Raw genomic sequence first — 6,000 nt, forward strand, 5'->3', positions numbered from 1 at the left:
CTGTTCTTTTCTTTCTTTCTTTTTTTTTTGGTGAAGTTTGCTAAGGGTCCATGCTTCTGTATTGGGAGGATTAATACCATGAAAATGGCAATACTACCAGGATATATAAAAAAAAATCAATGCAATACCCATCAATATCCCAACCTCTTTCTTCAATGAAATAGAAGAATCAATCCAAATACTCATATGGAATAATAAAAGATCCTGAATAGCAAAAACAAAACTTAGCAGAAAGAATAGTGCTGGAGAAATATCAATACCAAACTTCAAACTTTATTACAAAGCTATACTAATCAAAACAGCTTGGTATTGGTACAAGAACAGACCTGAGCATCAATGGAATAGAACTGAAGATCCAGAAATGAACCCGCAGATTTATGGCCACCTAATTTCTAATAAGGGAGTCAAACATAAGATGGAGGAAAAACAGCCTCTTCAGCAAATGATGCTGGCAAAATTGGCTAAACTAAAGGTGAATCCTTATATATCATCCTGCACAAGAATCAATTCCAAATGTATTGAAGACCTCAAGGTGAAAGAAGATACCCTGAAAATATTATAAGAAGGAATAGGAGAAACTTTAGGTCTTCTTGGTATAGGCTGACATTTTCTTAACAAAGAGACAGAAACACAAAAATAAAGGTTGTACAAATGGGATTGCATGAACCTGCAGAGCTTCTGCATGACAGATGACAAAGCTAGCATGATCAATTGAAAGTCTACAGATTGGAAGAAAATCTTCACTAGTCATGCAACAGACAAGGCCTCATAACTAAAATACCCTGAGAACTCAAAAATTTTTCTTTCATTTATATTTTATTGTAAAAATACTATAGAGAGGGGTTATAGTTACATGAGTAAGGTAATGAGTACATTTCCAATAGAGCATTATTTCCTCCTCCTTTGTTTTTCCCCACCATCCCTCCTTCCCCCCTCCGCAACTCATTCCTCACCTTCCAAAATTGTAAAATTCATTTTCAACATAGTGTCTTGTACATCTCATTGTTATAACGGGTCACACTGTATCCCTATTAAAGCATTTTCTTATATCCCTTCCCATGCCCAAATTATAAAAATGTATATATAAGATGCAAGACAATAGAATCAAATACAATGAAAACCGGGTTATACAGTGGGAAAAAAACATACAAAACAATGAGATGTACAAGAGGCTATATCGAAAAACGAACTTTACAGTTTAAGTGGGGGCAAAGGGGAGTGTGGGGGAGTGAGGAGGTGTAGTTGAGGAGGTGGGAAGGACAGAGTGGTAGGGGAAAAACAAAGGAGGAGGCAACAATGCTGGATAAGAAATGTACTCATTACCTTGTTCATGTAACTGTAACCCCTCTGTACAGTATTTTCACAATAAAAAATAAAAATTAAATTAAATTAAAATAAAATTAAAATTAAAAAAGAAACAAAAATCACAAAATACATTATAAGTACATTAAAAACAATAACAAGAAAGAAAAAAAAAACTTGTGTCCCTATCTTGGGGTTCATTTCTCTTAACATCATGATATATGGTCATATGTATGTAGCTTTTGACCATTTCTTCTTGTCCTAGACATGTGCTAGTTATTGCAAATAAGAGAAACCATGGGACTATGTTTCTTTGGGCCTGGCTTACTTCACTTAATATAATTTTCCAAGCCTTTCCATTTCCTAACGAATGGGGCAATGTCATTCTTTTTGATGAAGGCATAAAATTTATATATATATATATTTTTTTTCTTGATCCATTCATCTACTGAGGGACATCTGGGTTGGTTTCATATCTTAGCTATTGTGGATAATACTGCAATAAACATAGTTGTACTGGTAGCTTGGTATGAACTTGTTTGTGATCGTTTGGGTTAATGCCCAAAAGTGGGATTGCGGGGTCATAGGGGAGCTCTACATGGAGTCTTTTGAGGAACCTCCATACTGCTTTCCAAAGTGGTTGAACAAGTTTATGCTCCCACCAACAAGGTAGTAGGGTTTCCTTTGGCCACAGTCCCTCCAGCATCTGTTGTTACTAGATTTCTTAATTGTAGCCATTCTGACTGGGGTGAGGTGGAATCTCAGTGTTGTTTTGATTTGCATTTCTTTATGGATAGAGAAGTTGAGCATTTCTTCATGTTTCTATTGGCCATTCTTATTTCCTCTTCAGAGAGGTTTCTCCTTAAGTCTTTAGCCCACATAGTAATCAAGCATTTGTTTCTTTCAGGATTTGTTGGGTTATTTAATTTTTTGAGTTCTAAGTATATTTTATATATGAGACTTTTGTCCGTTGTATGGCTAGTGAAGATCTTTGTCCAGTACAAGGGCTTTCTATTGATCTTGTTAGCTATGTCATTTGCCATGTGAAGCTCTGTAGCTTCATGCAGTCCCATTTGTCCAAACTTTTTTTGATTTGTTGTGCTTCTGGGTCTCTATTAAGAAAATTTCAGCCTGTGCTAAGGAGCCCTAGAGTTTCTCTTATTCCTTCCTGTAATGTTTTCAGGGTGTCTGCTTTTATTTTGCCGTCTTTGATCTATTTCAAGTTGATTCTGGTGCAGGGTGATATATAAGGATCTAGCTTTAGTTTTCTGCAGGTGTTTAACCAATTTTGCCAGCACCATTTACTGAAGAGTCTGTCTTTCTCCCATTCTATTTTTTTAGCTCCCTTCGCAAAGATTAGATGGCTATAGGCCTGTTGGTTCATTTCTGGGTCTTCAGTCCTATTCCATTGGTCCTCAGGTATGTTATTGTGCCAGTATGAAGCTGTTTTTATTACTATGGCTTTGTAGTAAAGTTTGAAATTCGGGAATTGATATTCCTCCAGCATTGTTCTTTCTGCTAAGGATTTTTTTTTGATATTCTGGGCCTTTCATTGTTCCATATGAATTTTTGGATTGCTTCTTCTTTCATTGAAGAATGAGATTGGGATATTGATAGGTATCGAATAGAATTTTGCCACTGGAATAATGCCATTTTCACAATGTTAACGTCCCAATCCAGGAGTATGGGAGCGTTTTCTACTCCCTTAGTTCTGCTTTAATTTCCTTTTTCAGGTTTTTAAATAATTGCCATAGAGGTCCTTCACCTCTTTAGTTAAGTTACTTAAGTTAATTTCTAGGTATTTTATGTTTTGTGGGGCTATTACTAAACAGATACTTTCCTAATTTCAGCTGTGCTCTTCTCATTATTGGCATACAAGAAAGCCATTGATTCCTGAGGGTTAATTTTACACCCTGCTACCTTGCTAAAGATTCCAATCAGCTCAAGTGATTTGGGAGTGGAGTGCATGGGTGCTTTAAGTACAAGATCATGTCATCTGCAAAGTGGGAAAATTTACTTTGTCTTTCCCCTTTTGGATCTCCTTTATGTTTGTTTCTTGTTTTATTGCCCTTACTAGGCATTCATATTTTTTCTTGGAGCTCATTTCACTTAGTATGATTTTTAATACATTTTTATTGTAAAAATACTGTACAGAGAAGTGACTGTTACACGAGCAAGGTAATGAGTACATTTCCTACTGAGCATCGTTGCTTCCTCCTTTGCTTTTCCCCTACCATATTTTTCTTCCCACCTCTACAACTACACTCCCTGTGCTGCCTCCCACCCCCCCACCATGTAAATTGTAAAGTTTGTTTTTCTACATAGTTTCTTGTACATCTCATTGTTACAATGGGTCAATCTGTATCCCTATTTAATTGTTTTGTTTTTTCCCCTTCCCCTCCCCAAATTACAGAAGTATATATACAATATGCAGGACACCAACATCAAATACAGTGAAAACAGGGGTTATACCATGGGGGGACATACAAAGCAACAAAGAAATATGTTATAAATATGTTAGACACAATAGCAAGCAAGAAAAAAATATTTGAATTTGAGTCTAACTAGGGATTCATTTCGCTTAACATCAACTTATCTGACCATTTCTGCTTGTCTTAGACATATGCTAGTTATTGCAAATAAGGGAAACCATGGGGCCTATGTTTCTTTGGGCCTGGCTTACTTCACTTGATATAATTTTTTCCAAGTCTTTCCATTTCCTAACAAATGGGGCAATGTCATTCTTTCTGTTGGAGGCATAGAATTCCATTGTGTATATATACCACATTTTCTTGATCCATTCATCTCCTGAGGGGCATCTGGGTTGCTTCCAAATCTTACCTATGGTAAATAATGTTGCAATAAACATAGTTGTCCTGGTAGCTTTAGTATGGTCTTGTTTGTGATCATTTGGGTAAATGCCCAAAAGTGGGATTGCTGAGTCTTAGGGGAGCTCTATGTGGAGACTTTGAGAAATCTCTATACTATTTTTCAAATTGGTTGAACAAGTTTACACTCCCACCAACAATACAGTAAAGTTCCCTTCTGTCCACATCCTCTCCAGCATCTGTTGATATTAGAGTTCTTGATTTTTGCCATTCTAACTGCGGTGAGGTTGTATCTCAATGTTGTTTTGATTTGCATTTCTTTTATGGCTAGGTAGGTTGAGCATTTCTTCCTGTGTCTATTAGCTATCCTTCTTTCCTCATCAGAGATGTTTCTCTTTAAGCCTTTAGACCACTTATTTATGGGGAAGTTGTTTCTTTGAAGGTGTGTTGTTGGGGAATTTAATTTTTGAGATCCAGGCATATTTTAGATATGAGACATTTACTCATTGTATGACTAGTAAAGATCTTCTCCCAATCCATCGCTTTCTATTGTTCTTGCCAGCTATATCCTCTGCAATTTCATGCAATCCAATTTATCCAACCTTTCTTTGAAATGTTGCTTCTGAGTGTCTTTTAAGAGAATTTCGGCCTGTGCCAAGGAGACCTAGGGTGTCTCCTATCCCATCCTGTAATGTTTTCAGGGTGTCTGCTTTGACTCTGAGGTCTTTGATCCATTTGGAGTTGATTGTGGTGCAGGGTGATCCATAAGTATTTAGCTTTAGATTTTTACAAGTGATTAACTAATTTTGCCAGCATCATTTACTGAAGAGGCTCTCTTTCTTACATTCTATTTTTTTAGATCACTTATCGAAGATTAGATGGCTATAGGTCTATAGGTTCCTTTCTGGGTTTTCAATTCTGTTCCATTGGTCCTGAGGTCTGTTTTGTGCCAGTACCAAGCAGTTTTGATTACCATGGCTTTGTAGTAGAGTTTGAAATTTGGAATTGATATTCCTCCAGCACTGTTCTTTCTGTTAAGGATCATTTTTGCTATTCGGGGTCTTTTATTGTTCCATATGAATTTTGGTATTGTCTCTTCTATTTCCTTGAAGAATGACGTTGGAATATTGATAGGTATCACATTGAATTTGTAGCTAGGCATTCTAAAACTAAATTGAAGAGATGTGGAGTCTCATTCCTGAGTTAAGAGGAAATGGCATTAGTTTTTCACCATTAAATATAATGCTGACTGTAGGTTTGTCATATACAGCCTTTATTGTATTGAGGAATGTTCCCTGGATTCTTATTTTTTCCAGAACTTTCATCCTAAAGGGGTGTTGATCTTGTCAAATGCTTTTTCTTCATCTATTGAGGTAACCATGTGGTTCTTATCCTTGTTCTTGTTGATGTGATGAAATATATTAATTGATTTGCATATATTGAACCAGCTTTGCATCCCTGAAATGAATCCTGTTTGATAGTGGTGTATGAATTTTTGGATGAATTGTTGAAGTCTTTTGGCCAAAATTTGGTTGAGAAGTTTTGCATCAATATTCATCAAAAACGCGTCTATAGTTCTCTTTCTTTGATAAGTCCCTGCCTGGTTTGGGGATGAGGGTTATGATGGCTTCATAGAATGAGTTCGGTAGTGAACTTTTTCTTTTAATTTCATTGAAAAGTTGAAGGAGTGTTGGTGTGAGTTCTGCTTTGAAGGCCTTGTAGAATTCCAATGTAAATCTATCTGGTCCTGGGCTTTTCTTTTTTTTTTTTTTTCAGGTAAGGGGTTGGTTTATTCAGTAGACCTGCTGGGACCAGGCAAGGTTGGCACTCCTCGTGGCTGGGAAAGGCTTGGAAATGAGAGAGAGCTGGG

Source organism: Dipodomys spectabilis, unplaced genomic scaffold (assembly GCF_019054845.1).
Source record: "Dipodomys spectabilis isolate Male_0828 unplaced genomic scaffold, ASM1905484v1 ptg000173l, whole genome shotgun sequence".
Lineage (NCBI taxonomy): Eukaryota > Metazoa > Chordata > Mammalia > Rodentia > Heteromyidae > Dipodomys > Dipodomys spectabilis.